The sequence below is a fragment of the Notechis scutatus genome, chromosome 1 (assembly GCF_049901735.1).
Source record: "Notechis scutatus isolate UNSWTSFEM ecotype Mainland chromosome 1, rNotScu1.2, whole genome shotgun sequence".
NCBI lineage: Eukaryota > Metazoa > Chordata > Lepidosauria > Squamata > Elapidae > Notechis > Notechis scutatus.
The window spans coordinates 265,358,467-265,384,333 of NC_142009.1; the positions used below are offsets into that span (position 1 = coordinate 265,358,467).

A 25,867-nucleotide genomic window follows, 5' to 3' on the forward strand; every position below is an offset into this window, starting at 1 on the left:
TGTTTTTAAATAAATCCAGTCCCTCCCACCATAGCTTTTCAACAACACCTTTGTCTCTCCATTGCTTCCAATGCCGTCCCTCCCATTGTGCATTATGTTGATGTCCTTTTTTAAACAAAACAACAACAAAAACCAGCGATTTAATTGCAGGAACGATGCAAATGTAGAAGTAGATGCAACCCTTAAAAACGTGGCTCTTGCTAATTAACTCTTTTCCCCCCCTCAATCTCAATTGCTTCTCTGCAAGCACAAAGCTCCGAGCATACACCTCTTTTATGATGAACTGGAGCCTCTGAAGAGGAGAATCTGAACGTGACGTCAATAGCTGATAACTGACGCAGCCTTGGAAAGGAGTCTCAGGCTGCCTTCTTGCAGCCTGAAAGCCTTAATGATTCTATTTTTCCCCTCATCTCTCTTCCTAGTGATTTACTAGAACGCAATCATGTATATACACACATTCACGTTTTTAAAAGTGTTTGTGTGTGAGTGTGTGTATTTATAGAGGCTTTATTCGCAGACAAAGGATTTTTAAAAAATGGGGTGGGGAATGAAGAATGTTAAAAACAACCTTTCTTTGTGCTGAATATAATTCCTTCTGTGCGAGGTCTCTCTTTTTTTTCTTCCTCAGACAAGCAAGCAAGCTTGCTTAAAAAGCCACATCTGTGCATGCTGGTAAAGTAGTGCATGGCTGTTATGTGCGTGTTGCTATTGTTGCTATTGTTAGTGCTATTATTACTGTTAGAATTTACTTTATAAAGACAATGCAAGAGAGACCCAGCAATACTCGCAAGGCAACAGGCAGGATGACTCTCAATAGAACCGTGAAAAGGGGTGGGTGGGAGGTTGAGCAGTAGGATAATATGGAAAGCGATCAATATCGCCCCTCTAAATTCTCTGCAATGTTGCACTTAAAACAATTCTTAAGGGTGAAAGAGAAAGAAACTGAATTGGGGAGGGGGGAGCAGGTGAAAGACTTAATGTACATTTGATATTTTGGACATAACGTTCGAGCGAAATGCCTTTGTGTGGATTTTTTTTTCTCCCCAGCACTTGCTAAAAATAGCACCAGGGTTTTGATCGCGTTCCAGAAATAGACAGAGAGTTGCACTTGTATATAAACGCCAGCGCGGGTGGAAGAAAACCTGGACATCACCGCAGTATATTTTGCCTAACAACAGTCTGGAAATTAATTGTTGGATTTTTTCCCCCTCCTCTCTCTTGTCTGTATGTTTTCTCCCCCCCCCGGCCCCCCTACTCCCCCACCCCCCAATCACCACCACGACTTTTCCTCCACTCCCCTGTATCCTTCAACTCTCTTCCCCTCCCCATCTCCCTATCAAAGGAGTTCCCGTTTGGGTAAGTAGTAATATTTCTTGTGCATGCCGCAGAGAATGTGTCTGTGAATCTTGACTATACTGTGTGCATGCTTGGATTTATTTCGTGCCTCTATTTTTATACCGGAGCAGGGTGGAGGAAGAGGGAGGGAAGATCGCACTTGTCTGTTTAACGAATTTGGTGCATGCATGCACGGAGCCCCAGACACAGGGAATTCTTGCAGAAAGGGGAATCACCCTGTCGGTAAATCTCTGAATCAATACCAAACTGCAACTCGCTCGATCCCTCTCTGTCGGCGCTATAGAGTCCCTCTTTCGAGCTCTACTCGCCTCCCTCCCCTCCCCATTTTCAGAAAGATGGCTAGATGCAATCTAACGGTAGGGTTTCTCTTAGCCTGGGAGAGAATTAGGAAGATAGAGGAAAAAGGACAAGCGGACAAGAGAATGTTCGCGGTAAACTGCGGTAAGTTGAAAGGGTTAGTTTGCGGCTTCCCATTCTCAGAAAGCCACCCGAGCAATTCTCTGCCTGGGAGCTGTCCACTACTCCGAGTACTGAAAGAGCGAGCAGCCTGCTTTAACTTTCGTTCCCCAGGAGATTGACCTCTTCGCCGCACAAACGCTAGCAGACCCTTTTTGCTGGCCGGCTTATCCAATGGCGGTGGGGCCAAGGAGCAGAAAGTGCCAGCACTCTCCCAGATTGTGACTTACGTGCCGAGAACCTACCCTTTTCTAATCCCGGGTTTTCTATCAGGTGCGTAAAAGCACCGTTCTTATTTGACGTGCCTATCCTTTTCCCGCCTGTGCATTTGAAAAGAGCCGACACCTGATGATGGTGCTTCTCAAAGAAGAGTCTATAGGTTGTTTCATTTGGACTCACTCCTTCTCCTCCCACCTCGTTTCACCCCTCCGAAATGCCCACATCTTCTGCCTATCCTTGTGTGTGTGCCTTTGTTATTCTTGCCCTTCCTTCACCCCTCTTAGATGCTTCCTCACCAAATGAGTTGGTGGAAGAATGGGAAGTGGAGGCAAAGCAATGCTGAGAATTTACCGTAATGTGTACATTCAGCAGATACAAAGCCCAGTCATTCCCACCCCCATCTTCTTCAAGCCAAGGTTGTTATTTTTAGGTCGTGATCATGCTATCACAGAAGCCTTTCTGGTTAGCAAGAGCCCCGCCTGTCAGAAGAATCTTCCACATAGATTCACCCCAGGGTCCACCTTTATAGTTCCATTTAGCCAATTTAGCTCAATATTTGACAAGAAAGGGAGGGAGGAGGTGTGTGTGTGTGTGTGTGGACACTTTAGGAAGGAGCCTGAAATCAGCCCAAAAATGAAGAAATGGAGCACCTACCCCATGCAAAGTTCAGCAACACCTAATGGTTCTGCAGACAGTGAAAGAGGCAGACAGGACTGTAAGGTGATACAATAGATAACAGATAAATAGGGTTTGTTAAAACAGCCTTGGCTCACTTTGCCTGAAATAGCTTGGACAGTTTTTGCTAGAGAAACAACGCAGACGTGAGTCAAGTGTTAATAGCACAGCAACGCTGTCCTAAAAATATCCGGGGGCTTGTTTGGTCCCATCACAAAAGAGCTGGGTGGTCCCGAGGGTAGTCCCTTTAGGTGCTTACTATTCTATATCTAAAGTCTCTGCAAACTAAGAAGCCTTTCGTTCCGTACCAATTCCCATCCTCCCACCCTCTTGCCCCAACCTGCCTGCACTTTTGCCAGATCACACTCGGGCATCTCCCAGGTCAATGTATAAGATTACCCTTAACTGGACCTTATTAAATAATTCAATGGCGGTGGTGTAATTTCGCTTGCAAACTGCACGGATTTCCAAGTCGTGACTGTAAAAGTGAGTAATGTGTGCTGGCTGCGTCATGGCTCCAGTCACAGATGGTTCCAAACTGAGGAGAAATCGTGACTTCGACTTGAGACGTCCCCTCTACATGAAAAGACCATCCAATCAAAACAGCGTCGGGGGAAGCGGGGGGGGGGGGACTGGACTTCTCTGAGCCTCTGCCTTTTTTGCTCCCCCATCCTTGTGCCTGTGTGTGTGTGTGTGTGTGTGTATCAGATTTTACACATTCTCTCTGTGTGTGTGCGCGCGTGTGCGTGTATACGCGTGTGCTCAGAGAGACTTGTCTCAACAAGTTGCAGAAAGAACTGAGGCGGCGAGGGAAGGGTTAATCTTTAGGAAATCTTCTGCACTTAGCAAGATCGTGACCCTCCCACACACTACAGTAGTTTATACATACTTGGTGGAAGGGATGCTTGCCACGAGTTTCCTTTTAAAAAATAAAAATAAAACAACAACAAACACACGCACACGCGCGCGCGCGCGCACAGACATTGTACAGGCATTGATGCCTGTACCTCCAAGCAAGGATTATCCCTATCATAATTCTCACCAGAGGCCGCTAAAGCGCCTGACGAAAGAGGTAAGTGAAAGGGACCCTCAACTTTGTGGTCCTCTCTTCGGTCCTCGCTTCCCCAGTCCAGAAGGTCTCGAAAACAAAGCAAGCTGAGGGGTGAAGCCGCAACAGCAGCAGCAGCAGCAGCAAGCAATAAGAGCACTACTAGAAGGGAAAGAGGAAGCAGGTATCGCTCAGTAGGACTTTGCCTCTTGACGGGGCTGCGCTCTTGCTGCTGCTGCTGCTGCGTTCCTGCTGCAGCTGCTGGAGAGCTGTTGCTTGTCAAGGTGGATTTGCCGAGGAAAAGGCAGCGAAGGTAGGAGCTTTCGGGTCTCCTAGAAGGAAGAATCTTGGAGGTGGGGACGGGAGAGTCGCTGGGCGGAGATAGTCAGGAAGGGGTCTACCAAGTTTCTTGGGTTCCCGGAGGAGAATTTTGTCCTATTTAACTTGGCGATGAACTTCGTGGGAAAGTATCCGCTGCCATTCACTGCTGTAGACCTGGCACCTTTGCGAGGGTTCAGTGCCCAGTGGGGTGGGGTGGGGTGGGGGGTGAAATCAGTTCGATGCCATCTCCGGCAACTTTTCGCTTGGAAGGCGTTTATTCCGCCCACTCCTTTGCCCCATCTTTGGGGGGGGCGAGGGGGTTGGGCAGACGTACAGAATCTACTGATGGGCGAATGAAACGCACATCCCTTCGAACTAGCTACGCTCCCCATGCTGAGGGACCTCATCTCCAAGAGCCAGTCTTATGGATCAGCTACGGCCATTGGTTGACCTCCGCCAGTGGGCTTTTCTTGGGTGGAATGATTCGGTGCAAAGGAATCAGGTGAACCTTCGCGGATCTGAACTTTTTGACTTACGGTTCTCTTCTCCTTCATCATCCTCACCATCCTCATCGCCCTCATGCCAATTTGGCTCACATGTTGGTCCTCCGGGTGCGTTTTGTTGTGTTGTGCTTATCTTTAAATCTTGCACAGCCATAGGTCGTTATTAGCACCTATGGCTGTTTCATCTGGAACCCTAGTCTATCCTAACCCCCACCCCACCCCCATCTTCAACCCCGGGACAAGCCGAAGGAAGAAGTCTAACAGACATAACAACACTAGGGTCTTATCTAGGGTTTGTTGAATAATTAGACATGGAAATGTTTCTTCTCTTTCTCTTCTCCCCTCCCCTCCCCTTTGGGGAAAAAAGAGGGAGAGAAAGGGAAAAAAAAAAAAAGTAAGGCGCCACCTCATTGGCGAGTGACGATTTTAGCTCGCACCAATGAGCGGCGGGCCTCGTCTCTATTTATTTAGTGCTCAGGGGGAGAGTTTTCTCTTTACGCAGCGTCTGTGCACAGCGCTAGACCCTCTGCTCGGGAGCAGAGCGATGGAGGGGTGTGGGGGGAGCGCTTTCGGAACTGCCTCGCTCAACAGAGCCCCTTGCTTCTGCAACCCAGTGCTCTCGGCCCCTTCAAGGGGACAGCGAAGGAGGGGGGATGGGTGTGAAGGGCTGGACCAAGAAAAAAAAAACCAAAAAAAAAAAAACCGCCGCCACTCCACCCCTCCTTTCTTTCCTTCCCCTCCTTTTACTCTCCTGAGTTGGTATCTCGGCTTGAGCTCGCCGAGGTACTCGGTGGGGATGGAGCGTGTGTGAGTGAATGGACGGTGAGGAGGAAGGTGTTCCCCAATGCTTGAGAAATCAGCAATCCGCCGTCTTGGATCTATGCACACATTTTTTTTTTCCCTCTTTGGTGGCAGCCGGATGGATGAATGTAGAAGCCACAGGAGACTTTGTCCTTCGCGAATCTTTTTGCGGTCTGGGCTTGCTGTATATAAGTACCTAGCCGGGAAGCCCTTACCCCAAAAAGCATTCGCGGAGGGCGCTTTCGCCGAAGGAGCACCAGCTGCGCGACCGCCGAGACTTGGACTTACCTAGATTCTGGGCTTTCCCTTTGCTTTCCCTTTGTAACCCTACGGACCTCTCCGTCCTGTGTGTGTGTGTGCATGTGTGTGTGTGTGCGCGCGCGCGTGTATCGTGAGGATTAAACGGCTTGTCCCAGTCCCTACCATCCCTTCCTAGCTTAACTTTCTGAATCGACTACTGCTCGCTTTTTTTTTTCTCTCCCGTGGATGATTTGGTGGTGCCTTTTTATTTTTTTATTTTTTATTTAAATCGCCGAATAAAATGCAATAAAAACTTTCGCAAAGTTTGGAGGACGCCCCCTGCCCCCCGCTTGAAGGGTGGGATGTGTTTCAGCCCCTTCCACCCCATCAGGATTGGAATTGATGTGCATTTGACCTCTCCCGTAGAAGAAGGCAAGGAGCGTCGTCTGGGTTTAAAATGGGGGAGTTCTCCAAAGGAGAGTGGGTGGCAGATTTGGGGAATCACCCCCTAAATAATAGGAGTGGGGGAAGGACGAGAAGCAGCCGCTGTCGAGGGGCGCCTCAGGTAGTAGGCGATGCTTTTCCTTCCTCCGCCTCACTTCCAACCTCCTTTTAGACAACTTGTAATCCTCTGATCTCCCGGGTCGCCCTTTTTCCAACTCGAAGCGATCCTGGGCTTGGTAAAAATAAAATAAAATAAAAAAAATAAAGGCCGGGTCCCGCGAAGAACTCGACCGGGGCGGCTGGGACCGAAAGAAGCCGCCTCAGCCTCCGCTGTCTAGCGCCGGCGAGGAGTTGGAAGCAGCTTGCATAGCTTTCCTTTTCCCCTTGTCGTAGCCACCCGAGAGAAGGGCGCGGGAGGTTTCCCCTTAATGGTTGCCCCCACCGCCTCAGAAGACAAACGGGGAAGAGCTCCGGCCTGGAGACCGGACCAGTGAGAGGGAAGGGGGCGAACGGCAAGGTGCCAGTGGAATGCCCGGTTGTCGCAATCGAAGGGGCCTATTGGTTGCAAAAGCCTTCCTGGGAGGGAAGGTAGGAGGGAAGGAGGGGGAACCCAGATATTCCAAAGACTCTTTCTCTAACTATTGACAAGTCTCAGGATCCCCCTTCTTCCAGCCAATAGAGAGGGGAAAGTGCTCCGCTCCAGGCAGGAGTTTCCTTCTGGCTCAGGAGAGAAAGCTGCAGTGGCATCAGGGCGATGGGCACAGCCCAGGCTTAAGGGCTGCTCCTTCTCCAGAGATAAAAGGCCATTTGACAACCTGAGGTGGTTTCAGAAAAGAGTAAAAGGCCGACTAAAGGGTGAGCGGATAAGCCCGGGAAAAGCAAAAAGAAAAAGGGGGGGAAAAGCAGCTCAGCTTCCTTTCCCATCCTCACTTCCCAACCTTAGCCAAGATTCGTGACTCTTGAGCGAAGTAGATTGAGAAAGGTTACATCACGAGGACCACTCCATTCTGCAGCCAAGCCTGCCTTTGCCCACAGTGGTTTGCCTTTTGCATCACTGCCTTCCTACACTAACCTTCCGCTCCATCATCCTTGCCTTCCTTCTCATCAGCAGCAGGTCCTCTCTGCAAGGGGGCAAAGCGTTCTTAAGAGAAAAGTGTACTAAAAGAAGAAGGGAGAAAGAGAGGGATGCGGAGATCAGGTCTCTATTTGTGAGGCCTATCCTGGGCGAGAGAAGAATCCCACCTGGGAGTCGAGAGGTGTCTGTAGAGATGCTTTTAGAAAAGCCCAACTTATTCAAGGTTAGCTTCTTGCCTTGGCTTCTCACTTTTCACATTGGCAGCCAACTGTTGCTACCAGTCTGGAGAAACTACTGCAGTTGTGTGTGTGGGGGGGTGTCTGAATGCCCCAGTTCCAAATGCCGAAGGGCAAAAACAGATTCTGAATTCTTGCTTTATTTAGGCCCACTCCCCCAGTTTTTCCTCTTCATCTGTATGCTTTTAGCATCTGGAAGGGGATTGCTCTTTCCACTATCTCTGCTCAACAAACAGCAGCTGCCTAAGAGGCTTGAGGTGACGGGCAACTAAAACATCCACCTTGCCCCTTCAAAATCTCCCCACTTTGGGGGTATTTCACCAGATTGCCTAATTTTATGCCTGGTTTCTCCTTTAATGAATAAACTGGGATGTAAGCCTCACTCATCTGGATTACAGAGAAGGCCTCAGCCTCTCTTAGCTTTTCTCCCAATTAAAAAGTCTGATGTTTTGCAGACAGAGGCTGAGGGAAAAGCTGGGGATGCATGTCAGGGACTGCTGGATTCCTCCCCCTGCCCCCACATTTCTAGGAAAGAGGTGAGGGAATGGCTAATCGTTAATCATTCTGCGAAGCTCACTTTTGTGCTGTTCTCGCTTACTTGTGGGGAATGTTTGTTTTTCAAGGGGAAAAGTGACATTAGGGGGGAAATCCTCTTCGATTCCCCCACCACCACACACACACACACACACCTCAGGACCTTCTCCATCTAAAACCATAGAGTACTACTTTCCCTTTTCAAATGCTTGCCACCCAATAGCCAAAGGCTATGACAAACTGTCTGAAGGTTAGGCTAAGCTGAGTCTGAATGAAGGAAGTCAACTATTCTCAGAAAACCTGAAGATATCTTGGAAGAAGTGGACAAAAATAGACATTGAATTTTTCAATACTCTTTATGTACTTCGTCTCTTGTTACTCCCTCCTCCCTTGCCCAATGTATCATGAAAGAAGTTTCTCATCTGATGTCTGCCTTAATACTCCCCACCTTTTGTCTATACCCTTTTGTGATGCCTGCAACAGAAATTTCTTCTTTCCCCCACCCATCCACTCTGTATGGCAGCAGCAAAAGCTATAAGCGTTAAAGTAGAGTACTTTTTGCTTCCTTTCAGGTGGTCCCTACGTTTGGCCTGAGAGAGAGGCCTTTCACAGAAATCCTATCTCCAAGGAAAGAAAGCCGAAGAGGACTTGTCTTAGTTGGGACAATGCAGGTGAGAAAGATGCCTATGTTCCCACAAAATCCCTAACAGACTGAGCTGAGCTACCACCAAAGGCCACTGAATAGCACCTTTCCTCTTCTAATCAACCCCATTATTCCTGGAGCAGAGCACAGGGAATCATCCTAAGATTCACTAGGTAGGCCCAGCGTGTGCCATTTTTGGTTGTTCTTAAGGTAGATCATCGTAGGATTTAAGCCTTTAAAGAAAAGGAGTATATGCTTCCCATAGATTTTGGGAAAAGAAGAGAAAACCCACAATGAGCACATTTACTGATGAGACTTTTTTTTCCCCAACCATCTTGAGGATCAAAATGTGGAGGAAAAGGATACTGATATAATTTCAGTTTTGTTCTTTCCAGAACATAGAAAAAAAAAATTACCCATCAGCAGGAAATAGAATCCATATCGTATTCTCCTTACAAACCTGAAGCTGGTCTCTAAAGTTCAGCTGAGAATTGTCAGCATTCTTTTTTTTTTTTTAATTCCCTAGAAATGTAACTCACTTTTGAAGTTAAAACTCTCAGCAAAAATGTCTGCCTTTCCTGCCCATCTCTTTCCTAAAGGAAGGTTTTCCAATCCCAGCTTTTTCAAAAGGCCTTCTTTAAATATGCTGGGATGTTAGGCCAAAGATATATTCCCCTTAATCCTCAAATATCACTTATTCAGCAGATGGAATAGATAGATAGATAAACTAGATTATCTAGATTTACTAGATAAAAATCAAGCAGAAAGAGGTGGTTACTCTTCATTTGGCCTTCTGCAAATGGAAATAAAATGAGCAGTTTAATTAGCTAGGAAAGTCTGTCCTTCTGGAAAAAAAAAAACATTTTTAAGGCTTTCTCAATTTCTTGGTTTGGCATGCACTTGTAAAGCATGCTTTTCAGCAGAAATAACTTGTTCGGTGTCAGGGTTAAGCCCAACTTTCTATCTTTGTTTAAGAACTATAGGGCAGATAAAGGTGTTTGTGGATTAGCTAATCCCATTGAACTGTGGTCCAAAATGAAAGCTCTGGAACCTCCTACTTTGAAATCCTTTTGGCTGCATCACCATTTGAATGGTCCCTCTCCCCAGGGATTAAGAGTATACCTGAGATGCAACCTTAAGGGAAGAGAGTTATCTAGAGACTGAACTGACTAAGATTAACATATACATGGATAGGCAGAGGGGAAGGAGAAATCCAAACTATTAATGTACATCATGATTTCCATTTATAGAAGCTCCTATCACCAGACTGGTTGTTGGTTTATAGCAAAAGGTCCAATCCAGGAGTAAAGTAATTGATTGTTCGATTGCAATTTAAATAGGTTTCCCGATTCTGCGAGCAAACTTATCACAGAGAAAGAAAATTAGGCCAAAACATGTTTCTTATCCATAAAACAAAAAATGTTTATCAACAAGATGCAATCTTGCTTACAGATATATTATTAGAATATATAGTGTTTTTGAACTGTAACCCAGCTCAGCTCCAATTGCAACTGGACAAGATTGCAGCCATGAACATAGTTATACCATGGAAGGGACTCTGCTGTTTTCTGCTGACCTCTATGTAGCTTCAAGACCATGGTTAACAGTGGTTAGAAGATTTCACCTGAGACAAAGAACATTTAGGAAGACTTATTTTTACCTGAGTCTCACTTAGAAGCAAATTGTAGTTATCTTGGGTCAATATCTTCAGAAATGTCACAGTTTCTCTTAAAATCTAGAGAGGTTTGGAATGTTATTTATATAGCAAACCAAATTTAATTCATCTATTAAATATTGACCTGATTTCATATTCAATCTTTCTTTTCTTTTTTTTTAAAAAAAGAGGAAGATATCACTTTGTTTTGTTGGTCAGTTAAAAATAAATAGAATGAGAAATGATCAATTAATTATGGGTTTATAAGTACCTTTAATTGAATATTTAATCCTAAATTATATTGAAGATGGCTACATTTGGGATTCTCAGACTTAAAGTAAATGTTTTTCAGGATCTCTTATATTAGAGACCATTACTGTCATTGCATCTTGGCCCTTGATTGCATAGGAAGGTATTATCTTATAATACACAATTTCTGATAATATAGCAGAATGTTTTTTAATGCTATTATAGTCTGATATCATTGCAAGTATGTTGCTATTTACTGCATTGTCTTGGGCCATGCTTCTTTTTTTTACAGTGTGAAAGGCTTAGACATGTCAATATTTAACATCATCTGCTATTGTGATAAAAATATTGTTCATATATTTATATATAGAAATACAATGTTACACAATACAAATTCTATTCACAGTTTCTTGGAAATAAGTCAATTTGAGAGTTATTCTCAAGTACATCTCATAGGACTGCAACCTTGATTTAAGACGGGAGGGCAGAATACCAGCCATCCAGATTAATTTTGGTAGAGAAATATGGAATATATTGCATTGAATAAATATCTTTAGAATATTCTTTTACCTTAGCTTCACATTAGTGAACAATGTGAAGGTTTTTTTTGCAGGAGAAATAACATAGAACTTTGCAGGCCCCTTAGAAACTTGCATTGGGCATGCTATAAATCACCTTTGTTTTGATAATTCATTTTTATATTGGTACTATGAGGGAATTTGATAACAGAGGTAAGGGCTTACTCTCAGTAAAATTAAAGTGACATTTCTTACTTGGGAAAAAGGCCCATTACCCACAGTGAAACCTATTTCAGGATAAAGCTTCAAATAATATTAGGAAATATAATTTCTTTCTTTGTTTTAGCATGAAGTAAAGTACTAACAGATATATCTGAAAAGATATGTTGTTGTTTTGCCATCAGTTGTAAGTTTGCTTCCTAACCACCATCTCTTTAATGGCATATGTAATCAAATGCCATTTCTGTCTTCTCTCTATTGCATTACTTTGCTCATTTTGGGCTGTTTTTCCCTTCAAACACTTTGACTTTTATATTTGACAAAATACCACTTTATTTATTTCAAGAAATTCCTATCATCAATCTTTCTCTATCTATGAAAAAAATGTTCCAAGAACAGATAGGTACAGTTTGACAATGAGCATTCAGTATGCCAGAAGATTTCCCTTGCATTTGATACAGATTGAAGCAGGATTATAAATCTATCCAACTATGATGAATATATTTCTTAGCAAATCTACTGACCAAAAGATGCATATTTATTTCACCTTGGTTGAGGTTTATAACCTTACCAGTGTTGACAAATTCTTGTATCCTAATTTCTATCACTCCCCTAATTCCATCCTTGTTCATTTCTCATTTCACTCATTCAATAATTTCTGTAGGGCATTCCTAATTCATCCTTTGCTTTAAAGCTACATCAAGAAGCTGATTTTGCCATATTGTGTTATAGTAGCTTCTGGTTTACATCGAAATAAACTGAATTGACTCGTGATAAACTTCAATGTATTAAATGTATTATTCTTGAAAATCTAGGAATTAGCTCAAAAATCATTGTTGGTTGGTTTTTGGTTTTTTTTTTAAAGATTTTCAGCAACTCTACATCCCCACTTAATGATTTATAATTCAAAAGTTCAGGTTTCTTATATCTAGTTCTTTTTTAAATGACAGTGAGTACGTCCCATGAAACTATAATTTGGATTTCTAATTTCTGTTCCCCTTTATCCAGTAAGAAAACTAACTGGTGTACATGAGTGTCCAAAGCACTCTATAAAAATGTACAGTATATTCTATGTTTCACAATTTTTAACATCTCACACAATCTACACTATTAAAATCAGAAGCAGTTGAATTCCCATATATAGGTAATTTCCTTTTTATTTATCAGAACTGTAAACTCATTGGAATGAAGAGAGATCTTATATTCCTTCTTACAATTAATATCTCTTCTTTAGGGAGGCTAGGTTGCCAGTTTGCAAACTGTGCATCCCTATTTCCTAACTAGAGGTTCCCATCGTAAAAAATGTCACACACTTTTCTGCTGACTCACTAGGGAAGAGATAAGTGTAAGATAAAACATCAACAAAAAGCTTTAACTATCTCTAGTAGTTGTCTCTAGTATCATCTAAGTGGTTATGATTAGTTTGGTTAAATCGAGACTTCTGTTTTTGTTGTTTCTGCAAACCATTATTTTTAAAATGCTGCATTAGTAGTATTGCTAGAGACAAAGATTAGGCCCCATTAGTGGTAGCAAAATAGGACATTTAAAGTTTCATATGTTAGTAGAGATAGTACTTTATTTGGATGCAGAGGACTGAAAAATAGACTAAGAAAATTTTGGTTAAGAAAAGTTAAGACTTTTTAAAGAAAAAAATACCTTTGATATTTCAAATACGATTTCTTTCAAAATTAGAAATACATCCAAAAAAGGTTTATGTGTTATATAAACTTAGGAAGTATGTGTATTATTATTGATTTTTTATTAGTCTATACAATATGTATATCAACAGGTGTGTGCAATACATAAATATAAGAGATTGTCTCAATTAAATGTAGTTGAGGCCTTTTAAGTAATTTGTTTTTAATTTTATCAAATCAGAGTCACATAAATAACTCTGAGGCCAGATTTTATATTTTAAAGTATAGAATTATAAAGAAATATAGAAAACATAGAACAGGAACCTTGTTCTTAATTTATAATGCAACAAACTATTTCTGCAGCATAGCAAAACAATGGTCCTTTCATATAATTTCATGAAGTTCCAGCTTGGTTTGTATAAATTAAAACTGGAACTACACTAGTTCTTTAAAATGGCCATCAGTGTTATCTTCATCGGTTCATAAAAATCAGGTTGTTAAATTCCAGGATTTTTTAAAAATTAAGTAATAAACCTCTTTTCTTTATTAGTTATACTTCCATGGTATAATTGTAAACTGTTTCAGTAGAACATGTTTAATAAGCATCCATTTCCCCAATCTTTTGGGATTTTATTTATTTTTATTTAGTGTAGGGCATCTACCAAGATCATGTAATCACTGGTATATAAACACACACATACAGTATTGGACAATGCAATATGTCAGATAATCTCTTGGCACGTGTTATTGCATACATCAAATTTACAGTATACCCTTTTCCTTCATAGGGAGCTCTCCCTTGGCATTTTGCTAATTTTGAATAAGTTTGCATTAGATTATTGCTAGTGTATCCATCAGGAAGAGAATTTTTCTTCCCTGAAGAGGGCAGGTTTTTTCCCCCTCCAGAAATCAATTTAACTGTTCCTTGTTTTATGTCCTTCAACATAGCATGGCAATCGATGCTGACATGATGTTTTCTAGTGACATAGGTGGAGAAAATCATTCCAGGGGTGCTCCCTCAAGTAAAATTCACCACAAATTTCCTCTCTGAACAGTCACACAATTAGCTTTTGTCAAGAATTAAATTAGAGTCAGCAAATTGAAATTGGTCCATTCATTTAATATATACAATACTGGGAGCAACATTAAAACAGTTGGGAAGGAGGAAACTCTTATTTAGCCATCACAGTATACATTCTGTTTTGGAATTTATATGGCTGATAAAAGGGTGGGGGAGAGAAAAACTAATTCCCCTTATTTATTTATTTTTCTAGTTCATTAGACCATTAATAGGCGTACAATTGAATAATGAGAAGGGAAACTGTTTCCCTTAGTAGAAAAAAAATGTAGTTGGATCTTTTGAAATATATCATCAAGTGACTGGTTCTGGTTAGTCTGTTCAGAGGTGAAAAGACAGTGTTATTCTCTTGAACATCTGTTGATCAGTAGTATGGAAAATGGAGGCAGAATGCACCTCTGTCAGTACTGACTAATAAGGCTATGGGAGAATAAAAGAATGAAGAGATGCTACTTGTCAGTATAGGCAAAAACTACCTTGAAGGGCTAGTGGTCTGACAGTCTAAGGAAGTGATCGGTACATTCATTCCATTCCTCCATTCCTGAGCATTCTCTCTCCATTTTATTGCCATAATAACAACCTGGCATAGTGGGCATGTCAATGATCCAAATTCATGAAATGACTGTTTATGTCCAAAGGAAAATATCTCGCTGTTCCCAATCTGGCTCAGCCACTTACCGTTATAGGGTATTCATTCTCTCCATAAAGCCTTCAATGAGTTTCTCTGTTTACAATAGCAATGCCTTTGAAAACCGTCTCCTTACCTGGAATGCTTTTTCATGGTAGAAACAAAAGACTATAACTTAGTTTGTAACACAAAATATCAGGGCCATGAACAGATATGAAAAGCAAATGCCCTCCCTCCCCCAGGGTTTAAAACTTCAAATATACCTTTGGATCTTTTTAATTTGTAAAAAGTCTAATTTGGCTTTATGGCTGACATTCTCAGAAGTTAAACTCAGTAACACATACCATTTTCTAAAAATATTCTTAATGGTAACAACATTGTCCTATAACATTGCTATTGTCCCTTTCCCATGTAATTTATTCCCATGTAATTTATTTCCCTCAGTGTTTGTTGCATTACAAATAAATAGAAAGAAAGTGCCTTGACCTTAGTTGCGCTGGATGTTTGTAGTACCTTAGCTTTTTGTCTGTTGAGTAGTCCTTTCTTCATAAACTTTTCTGACCTAACCATAATAAGACTGTTGGTTGTATTAGACTAGCAAATGCTTGTCAAAGTACAGCTTAGAATATATATATAGAAAAACATATATGTGCTGCACAAATTCCTGAATCTCTGTGTGTTTTCTATGAAACCCTGTTGTTTCATAAAGACATAAAGATAGAGGTTAGCCTTTATCTATGATACAAATGGCACAGTGGTGGGATTTAATTTTTTTTACTACCGGTTCTGTGGGCGTGGCTTGGTGGGCATGGCAGGGGAAGGATACTGTAAAACCTCCAGTCAGAGGTGGGATTTGCCGGTTCTCCGAACTACTCAAAATTTCCACTACCGGTTCTCCAGAACTGGTCAGAACCTGCTGAATACCACCTCTGAAATGGTGGCTGTAGCGTATTACTGTTGTCCACTGGAATTATGGGAAGCCATTCAGAGAGAGGAGAGAAGGCAAAAAGAATTCAGCTGGTAAGACAGCTGTAATGTTGCTAAGTAAACCACTTCCTTTATTTTTTGTTGTGTTGTGATGGGAGTTCTTGCAAAGGGCTGGAAATGAATGGGACAACAATCCTCTTTCCTTGCACACAATATTATTTGATCACATAGCATTTTTTGCTCAATTGTACTCTGCCTATAGCCTCATTCTATGTTGAATGCAATGGAATCATGAGAAAGAAAGAAAGAAAGAAAGAAAGAAAGGAAGGAAGGAAGGAAGAAGGAAGGAAGGAAGGAAGGAAGGAAGGAAGGAAGGAAGGAAGGAAGGAAGGAAGGAAGGAAGGAAGGAAGGAAGGAAGGAAGGAAGGATATAGATATAATTTTAAAAAATCTGAGTAGTAACTATAACAAAGTAGGCGTTCAGAGATGGCCCAGACAAGAGTATTTAAAGTAGTAGTAGAAGTAGTCCAGTGCGTGTTCTATTGACATGATTTAGAGACATGTAAATCATCTTATGCAATGTATTAGATAACTTTCTCTGAACCATGTCCCATCTGAAAGTGTGATGAAGCCTACCATTTGTTCTGACCTTCATCTTTGGTGGGGGGGGGGGGCAAGTGTTGGGTTAATCCAGGGAACACCAGTGTGGTTGGGGAAAAGATAAGGAGTAGTGGAAAACACATTGGACAATGTATATTCTTCTTAAGAAAATCCATGGTTTGCAAAATACAAACTTTTGAGTCAAAATAAACTACAGGAAATAAAGTTTTTCTACATGTTAGCATTTATCATCTAACTAGCTGAATGATACAGGATAAAGGTGATACAAAGTTTTGCATCCTACTTTTTATGTATCATATCCTGTCAGGCAATCATTTCATGGATTTGTGTAACACAGATCCAAGAAAGACAGTGATATTGGAAACTCTCTCAACAGTTAATAGACTTAAACTTTGGCTTGGTATGTTTATTTCTTTTTCTTCCCCCTCTCTTTGCTTTTTCTCTTTATTTTATTTTGTCTCTTCTTGTCCATGATTCAAAAATTATCTTATGTTCCTTCTGTCCTTAAAAAAGAAAAAGTCTATCTATCAGTCACTCTGTGCCACCCAGTTTCTATGCTATGCTTTCTAAGTGTTCCATTCTTCAAATGATGAAGCAGGATTCAGAATCAAAATGTCTGACTCTAGTGGATTAAGAGGAGGGTATAAGCCACTTAGTACCAATTTCAGAAAAGCACAAGGTATCACTTATACTTCTGCTTGAGGTATACGAGGGAGCAGAATGCAGGATTAATTGCCCCCTAGGTCCAATCCAACATGAATTCCCTTATTTCTCATGAGAATAGCCAAGGCAGATAAATTATCTTGTCCCGAGTGTTGTTTATTAGAGATTGGGACTTAAAAAGTTAATACAAATATGGTTGCCTCTTTGGTTAAAGAAGATGTCAGTTTTACATTAAAATAAATAATTTTTTTACATTTTTACCAATGCCAGAGGGGAAAAAAAGTGTTGGGCAAATCATTGTTAGGTAAAACAGTTGTTATAGCCTTTGAGTAGTATTTAGGGCAGATGAAATACCATATATTATTTCACGAAACCAATATCTGCTAACTAATTGCTGATAACCCCTAAAATATTTAGCACCCAAGAAGAGCCAGATTTTTTCTTCTCCCAATTTTTTTGTATTTTTCAAAGGCTGTGAAACATATAGACACTAATGACTCATCTCAAATATTATTCATACATGTGCGGTATTAGTAGCTAGTCTATGTAATAAATTTATACATAATATAATATATAACAGAAAAATCTTGAGGGCCAATAATATAGTACTGAAATGTCCTGAAGTGCCTGGAAGAAGAATATTCATATCTTAATGGAATTATATATTTATTGAATAAAGTTGTCCATGCTCTGTTTAGTCTTAGCACAATCTCTCTCTCTCTTCAGTTAATTTGGAACCTATCAGCATTATTGTAAGAGTGTACATTATAATGAACTAATTGTCATATTAGTGATCCATCAATTTAGGGAGTGATTTAAATTTAATTTCTCAAGATATGGAACTTCCCCACCTCACTTCAATACAAATAAGGTGTTTCATATGATCAAACAAAAACTTTTTCTACATTCCATTTTGGAAGAGGTTGGTGAACTTTAGGCTTAGAAATGGATTTATGTGGGAGAATTGAAATTGAAATTGAAATCAATGGCAATCAGTGGCAATGTTACTTGACTGAATTACTACTTAACATCGTTGGAAACATGCTTAATAACACCTGCAAAAATATGCATGTGGAGATTTATGTACCGTATAGAAACATTATTTTGATACACTCAGAAGTACAGTGCTTCAAATTAAATTGCAGATGAGTGAATTAGAAAATGTTGAAATATTGCTCCACTTTTACAAATATTTTCCTGATTCCCCTCATATTAAAATCCCTTAACCAACTTTAGTGATTAGAAATGGTGGAAAGAATTTCTATGACACTGGATGACATATCTTGATTTGGACCTCAGCAAACATCTACCTAGTATTTAGTCTAGAACCTCTGTACTTAAAATGGTATGTAGAAAAAGTAGAGAATATTATATGGAGGAAAAGAAATGCACCACTGAGCTGTTTCTATCTTCTTGTTCCTTTCTAAATAGCAATTTTCTCATTTGTGCCAATGAAATTAGAAGAAAAAAGTAAAAAGCAAAAGCAAAAAGACTATTGTTTCTCTTATTCTTTTATTTTTCTTATATGTACCCATTTCATGTATTCACAACTATGTATACACTTATACTTATTATCTTGTAAACAATTGGCAAATCAAATAAATAAATAAAATAAATAAATAAATAGTTTGAAAATAAGAAAAAGAACTGACATGAGATGTGTTTTCTGTTTACCAAATATAAATATAAAGTACAATTAGCCAGGTATCCTCTACCTTAAACAAACCCTTTTACATTATACTTCTAGTTATAAAAACAACTAGAATTTACACATTCATTTCCAACTAGTCTCAAACAATGCAACTATTTATTTAAGTAATACAATGTCTTACTTCTATTTCAACTCCATTGAACTGTATATAATTCATAAAAAATCTCTTATAATCCCATTTCATGACAGACAACGGATATGATGATGGGTCTTTGATAAAGTAGACTAGATTAAGCAAGAGTCTAAATTTATTCAATAAATTCTCCTTTGCAATCAACAGTGAAAGATAAAAGATTGGCAGAAGTTTGTGTGTTACAAATAGGGGGCATCATATATGAATAATATCATCATTAGTTACAAACATTTCAGGTAGAAAATTTTCCTATTCTGGCAGGTGTGCTGGATGTGTGTTAGTCAGAGATTTCTGACTATTAGATTTCAATGATATTTGATAAATGTTTATATATAAGCATATATAAACTTGGTGTGCATAAGTGCTGTTTTAGAATAAAAGACAATGAATATGTAAATCCAGGAACCAGACTTGTCCTGGTAAATATCATATCATTTGTTGATTGCAGTCATGTTTACATCTCCCAAGAGATAGATGCCCAGTTTTAATCATGATAATTTTGTACTTGAAAAGAAGAAACTGAATTGCCACTATGCCTAAGTCTCATCTTTGGAATTGGAGACTGAGGAAAAGTAGACTCTTCCAGTCTACAATGCATGTTTAGAAATATAAACATGAATTTCTTATTGCAGTAGGCCATCAAAGAAATAAACCAGGATAAGAGTCTCTTATATAATAATCTCACAGGGTTTGTTACAATCTTTAATAGTATGATCAATGTGAAATGAGGTTCAGACTTACTGTAGATTTGTACATACACAAACACATATATACATACATACCATACATATATACATACATATATTCCTAAGTAATAATTCTGCATGCTCTGTGCAAAATATATTACAGGCTACTTTTACAATCCCAGATCTAGTACAATTGGATCAGAGGAAAAAAGGAATGCACATTAATTCAGGTATAATTATATCATTAACATGATTTAAAGCAATATTATTCATTCTAAACATGTATTTACATGCAGGCACATACAACTAATTGATTAGAAACACATATATAGTACAATTTATCAATGCAAAACAGTAATTGGGTGGCCATATTAAAAGAAGAATCCCCAGTAGGGCAAAATTGAGTTAACAATAAAAGTGTCAAAAGTGGGCTAAAAGTTAGATGTTGCAGGGTTTTTTTTAATGAGGAAAGATGGAAAAGAACAAAATATTAACTGAATTTCAAGTCATGTAAACATGATCTGAAATATAGAAGCACATTGCAAAATTTGATATATGAAATATTTCCTTTTATGATTCACATTTGTTTTGGGGGCAGTGTAATACAAAACAGGGTTAGAATAAACATGTTCAAAATCCATCAATACTTGTGTAGATATCTTTTAAAATGCTTTTGTTTTGATTTCACTGTGCACAGCCAGCCTCAGTTTATGGCTAGGAAACATAATGCATCCTTCACTACTTGATGCCCAATGTAGGAACTGAGCTACAGTTTCATTCCCAGACAAAAAGCGGTAGTTTGGGATGAACCAAAAGGACATAAATTAATCAGAAATTATTACTTTAGGACTGACTAAAAAAGCAATATTATGTATGTTTACTTGAAGGCAAGCCTCAATTTTTCAGTTGATTTATTCTAGGTAAGAATGACAAATTACTGCAGTTTTATATAAATTATGATTTGCATATATATATTTTCGTCTGGTATACAACTGCTCTTAATATTCAATTACATATTATATAATGCTACAAACATATTGTAGTTTTTCAAATCTAGATCAGTTTTGGGAAGCAGAAGTAGTAGACAAAGCAAATTCTAATCCACAAAATGTATTGCTCTTTAAGGAGTCCCAGGATTCTTTCTGTTTTTACCTCAGGACAAATTAGTAGCATTCTAGAAATTATTATCTATAATTAGCAATTAGAGCATACAAAATCAATAGCTTTATATAATTATTTGCAGAACTAAATTATAAATCATATCCATTCTGAATCAGGCATGTTATAACTGGATCCAGTCATGTTCATTCAGAATTATTAGCCCCTGTTGGTTTGAATTCAGAATAATTCAGGAAAAAAGCCTTAAAATTGTAGACTGTGATAGGAAAGTGTACAGATATTTTAAGCATAGTTACTTTATTTTTGTTTTAATTATTCCTTCCTTTGAAGAGCAGGCCTCATATCATCTTGCAACGTTCTGTGAAGAGCTTTCAAATTTGCTTCACAACATTTACAAGGGGACTCATGAGAACCTCAGAAGTAATGAACAACTTGTGTTGTTCCTTGGATGCTAATCTTGAGGGGGAGGGTTTCTCTCCATTGCCTTCTATGCACAAGCTATTTACTAATATTCTAGTGGGACAAAGAGAGCCTTATTTACTTATGTAACAAAACGCTTCCTCATTCTCATAACTGCTTATCACCTGCAAAGAGCAAACCAGAACTACTATAAAGTCAACAATGTATTATGGATATTTTCCCTATTATGAAGAGGAATTGGCCTGAAATTCTTCTAGATTAAACATGTTGTCCCCATTGTTAATCCCTACTCTGATTTTATTAGCATTGAAGTTAAAGATGTCAAAGCTAACAGATTTTATATACTTTAGATCAGGGGTCGCCAACCTTTTGGACCTCAGGGACCACCAAACTCATAATTTTAGATCCCAGGCACCACTAACCGGTTCTGTGGGCATGGCCTAATTTGTGGGTGTGGCTTGGTGGTCATGTAATTGGCTGGCCATGGCTTGTATGTAAATATTATAAATATTTATATAAATATTGATTTTTTTACAAAAAAAAGAGCAACTTTTACCCAAAATCAGGCAAAGCAGGCAGGCAGATTGAGTTGCTCACAGAATCACAGATTCATTCAGAGATCTATCTATCTGCCATTGGCTAGCTCAGTCCATCACATAAAATTTGCTTGCAAGCAAACTCCTAAAATTTATTTATTTTTATTTTTATTTATTCATTTATCTTTGTCAATTGCTTACAAAATAATAGGTATAAGTAAAAACATAGTTATGAATACAAGGATACATATAATAAAAATAAAAATAAAAGAAACAATAGGACAGGGACAGTAGGTATGTTGGTGCGCTTATGCACGCCCCATACAGACCTCTTAGGAAAGGGGTGAGGTCAATAGTAGACAGTCTAAGGTTAAAGTTTTGAGGGTTTGGGGAAGAAACCACAGAGTCAGGTAGAGTATTCCAGACATTGACCACTCTGTTGCTGAAGTTATATTTCCTGCAATCAAGTTTGGTGCAATTAACCTTAAGTTTGTATCTATTGTTTGCTCTTGTATTGTTATGGTTGAAGCTGAAGAATTCATTGACATGTAGGACATTGCAATGTATGATTTTATATACTATACTTAGATCGGACCGAAGGCGGCGTAGTTCTAGGTTTTCTAGGTCTAGAATTTCGAGTCTGGTGGCATAAGGTATTCTGCAACAAGTAGAGGAGTGGAGAACTCTTCTTGTGAAATTTTTCTGGACTTTCTCAACCGTGTTAATATCAGATACGTAATGTGGGTTCCAGACTGATGAACTGTATTCGAGTATTGGTCTAGCAAATGTTTTGTATGCTCTAGTTATTAGTGTAATATTACCAGAGAAAAAGCTACGTAAGATTAGATTAACAACTCTTAATGCCTTTTTGGCTATGTAGTTAAAGTGGGTTCTAGCACTTAGGTCATTAGAGATGAGTACTCCAAGATCCTTGACAGAGTTTGGATCATCAACAAGGTCTTAACTATTCAGCCTGTATTTTATTTTCTGATTTTTTTTGCCAATATGTAGGATAGAGCATTTATTTGTTGAGAATTGAAGTTGCCAATTGTTTGACCATTCTGATACATAGTCAAAGTCTTTTTGAAGGGTAGCAGTATTGTCTGTGGTGTTGAATAGCTTTACATCATCAGCAAAGAAAATGCAGTTGCTCTTGATATGATCACAGAGGTCATTTATGTAGAGTATGAAGAGAGTTGGTCCTAAAACACTACCTTGAGGGACACCACTGTTGACAGGTACAGAATTTGATAGGACGCTCCCAATTTTGACCATTTGTTGTCTGTTTGACAGGAATGCTTCTAATATTCCTGTCAAACAGGAATTTACTATTTTAAAATTTGTCAAATTTACTAGCAAGCAAACTCACAAAATTAACTCACAACACACCATGAATGTAAATGTTGATTATTTTTTTTTAATAAAAAAGCAACTTTTACCCAAAATTAGACAAAGCAGGCAGATTGAGTTGCTCACAGAATCCATTCAGTGATCTATCTATCTGCCATTGGCTAGCTCAGTCTCTCAAATTTGCTTGCCGTGAGTCTGCACTGAATTTGCTTGCAAGTAAACCTTCAGTCCTAAGGGAAGCAGAGCCGAAGATCTAAAGACTAGCTAGAAAGCAAGAAATCCAACCATTTCCTGCTTCCTAGCTAATCTAAATCTCCCAGCACAGCAGAACAGATGATGATCGGCAAAAGGAAAATAGCAATTTTAGCAGGCAAGTTTGTCCAGTAAGGAGTGAGTGGGCGGGGAGTGTTCCTGCGGGCCATGTGGGCGGCGCAGCCTTGTGTTTCTGTGCAGCTTGGATTAATTGCTTTGGGGAGGTGCTCTGGGGGTGAGATTTCTCTGCGGCCCACCAAAATTTTCTCAAGGCCCACCAGTGGGCTGCGGCCCACCGGTTGGTAACCACTGCTTTAGATGATGTCAGAATAAAGTGGAAACATTAATGTAATATCAGTGCAGTTAAGATATTACATTATCTTGTAATATCTTAGCTGCACTAAGGGGTGTCAAACTCACATCGTCATGGCATCGTATCATGACTTTTTCCCCCTTCGCTAAACTGGGTGTGGGCATGGCCAGCACATGATGCAATTGGCCCGCAGGCCGTGAGTTTAACAGCCCTTCTCATTCATGAGTTGAGGTGGGTAGGATGATGTCAATGTTATGGGAATAAGACCTAAGTTCTGTTTAGATTCTACAATCACCTGAGAAACAAACAAAACTTTAAGGGATGTAGCATTTTTAAATGGTGGCTCTATCCTTATTCTGTAAAATATTTTATCTTCTCACACTCTTGAGCACAAGTTTTTCCAGAGGCTATTTAGCAACTGGGAATAAATAAATAAAATATTTTATAGATTAAACAATTTCATGCACTTAAAACATTTATTATATTTTATTAAATCTGGCAATATGAGTGTGGCAACAGTTTGATTTGCAATATTGCATTATTTACCCTTAGCTCTTGTAAAAAAGAACAGTTTGTTTTATCAGGTATTTTTACCATATAGGACACAGTTATGGACTTAGCCAAAAAAGCTGAACCACTATTTTGGCCTCTCTAATATAAGTTGTTTGATAACATCTATATTCTTTTTAAAAAATGAAATTAATGTGGTTGTGTATGTATACATTTGTAAACACCCCCACACCAACCTGTACCATACTTCTTTGAAAAGGTATTGTCTTAATATAGATTTTGGACTTTTAAAAGGCTATCAACATTACTTGTTTTCTGTTTCTGTTTATATTAATTCATCAAGTAAATAGTAATTAAAATGTCTTGCAATATAGTAACAGTAAAATACAAGCAGCAATATATTTAGAATAATTATTCCCCAAAGGAAAAAAAGAAACCTACTTGTTTCTTAATGTGTCTGAAAACCACATGCGTATGACTTGTAGCCATGTCTTCCCTTTTGGTATCCATTATTTATTTGCTATGTTACTTCCAATATACCGGTAGCATTATAAAACTGCATAGAGTAAATAAACTGCTGCTATAATTCCATCCATTACTTTAGTAGATAAAGGAGGGTGGAAAAAGCAAACTAAGAATATATATTAAATTAAAGACATGATTTGGGATATTTCTGAGTCCTTAATTGGTAACTGCTCTAGATCTTCAATCAATGTTTTTTTTTAAATTACATATTTAAAAAGAAGTTAAAAGAATATTTTAATAAAATATGTCTGGTGCAATTATTTTATTTAATTGAAATAAAATGTAATTTAAATAAGGAAACAAACACATCTGCTGTAAAACACTAAAAGAAATAATAGTTAACACAAATATTTATTTTTTCGTTGTAGCTACTATGAAGGCAAATCTGCTTGCTTTCTAATTTATCACTGGACAAAAGCATTTCCCTGATCTTTACATAGTCTGTTAAAATTTCCCATTCCTCAGTATTTAGTATTAGGGATCTCCAACTTTTCTATTTCTAATTAATAAAACAATTTCTGATTAATGAAAAAGATTTACTCGAAATGCAGTCTGAATATACTAGGCTTAATAAATGTATTCTTTCACCTGAATTTTTTTTTTCTGGCACATTTTAGTTAATAGAATTACCTACTTTATGATCATGTCCAAACAAAGCTAGATGGAATGATTGTGAACAAATCTTCCCCCCAGCGGATTTGGCATAATTGAGATTTAGCTCTCTTGCCTAGAAAGATTGGACTCTAAAGTTCTGCAATAGGAAGCTATTAAGTGTTGTTGTTGTTGTTGTTGTTGTTGTTGTTGCAGTATTGGCTAAGTCAAAAAATAGTGAGAAGACATACAGAAATGGTAGCACTGGAAAAGTGATGTCTCTGTGTTTACTAAAACCTAAGTATTTTACTTATTATCCAAAGGTATGGGAAGGGGAATTGAAGCAACAAACACCTGGCAGAGTCAGGGTCAAATTTAACTTCTTGTCTGAAAAATATATAAGCTTTCCTTCCTTCCATCCTTTAAAAAGCCCCAAGGAAGGTGTGTGTGTGTGAGTGTTGGGGAAACCTAGAAATGATAGTGATAGACATTGAAATTGTTTCCATTTCAAGATTCACTCACCTGGGAAAAGAAGTTGAACTTGGTATAATGTCAACCTTGTCACTTTTGGTGCCATTGTGGTTTATTTACCAGACCAAACACTAGCATCAGACAAATAATTTTCACTGAACTGTAGAGCTCAATAAAACCCTTTTTCCTGTGCCACCTTCTATACCTGAGTTGCCTTCTTCTGGACCGTTATTTATATAAAACAATATGTTAAATATTTAGGTGCATCGAACACAGTTGTATCCAACTTGATGCCATCCAAAGCTATGGGAAGGTTGACTGAATGTATTATTTATATTTCTATTCTCACTTTCTCTGATTTTCTATATTTCATCCTCGTTTGTTTGGCTTGATTACCTCTTCCTCCATATCTTCACTCGTCCTGGTTCTATAATTTTAAAAATGCTGAAGCTTAAAAAAGTATGTTGACTCTTGTACAGTTCATTGGAAGATCTCACCAAATAGT

General features: G+C 38.8%; 1 long non-coding RNA gene across 1 annotated transcript in view; it reads left to right on the top strand.

The window, feature by feature from the left end:
• Positions 1-1,093: 1,093 nt before the first annotated feature.
• The window catches only part of LOC148133353 (uncharacterized), a 109,518-nt gene continuing 84,744 nt past the window's right edge, over positions 1,094-25,867 (top strand). Inside the window, exons 1-2 of the long non-coding RNA XR_015746690.1 lie at positions 1,094-1,356; positions 8,481-8,579. This is a non-coding gene — a long non-coding RNA (uncharacterized LOC148133353). The remainder of the gene's footprint in view (positions 1,357-8,480; positions 8,580-25,867) is intronic.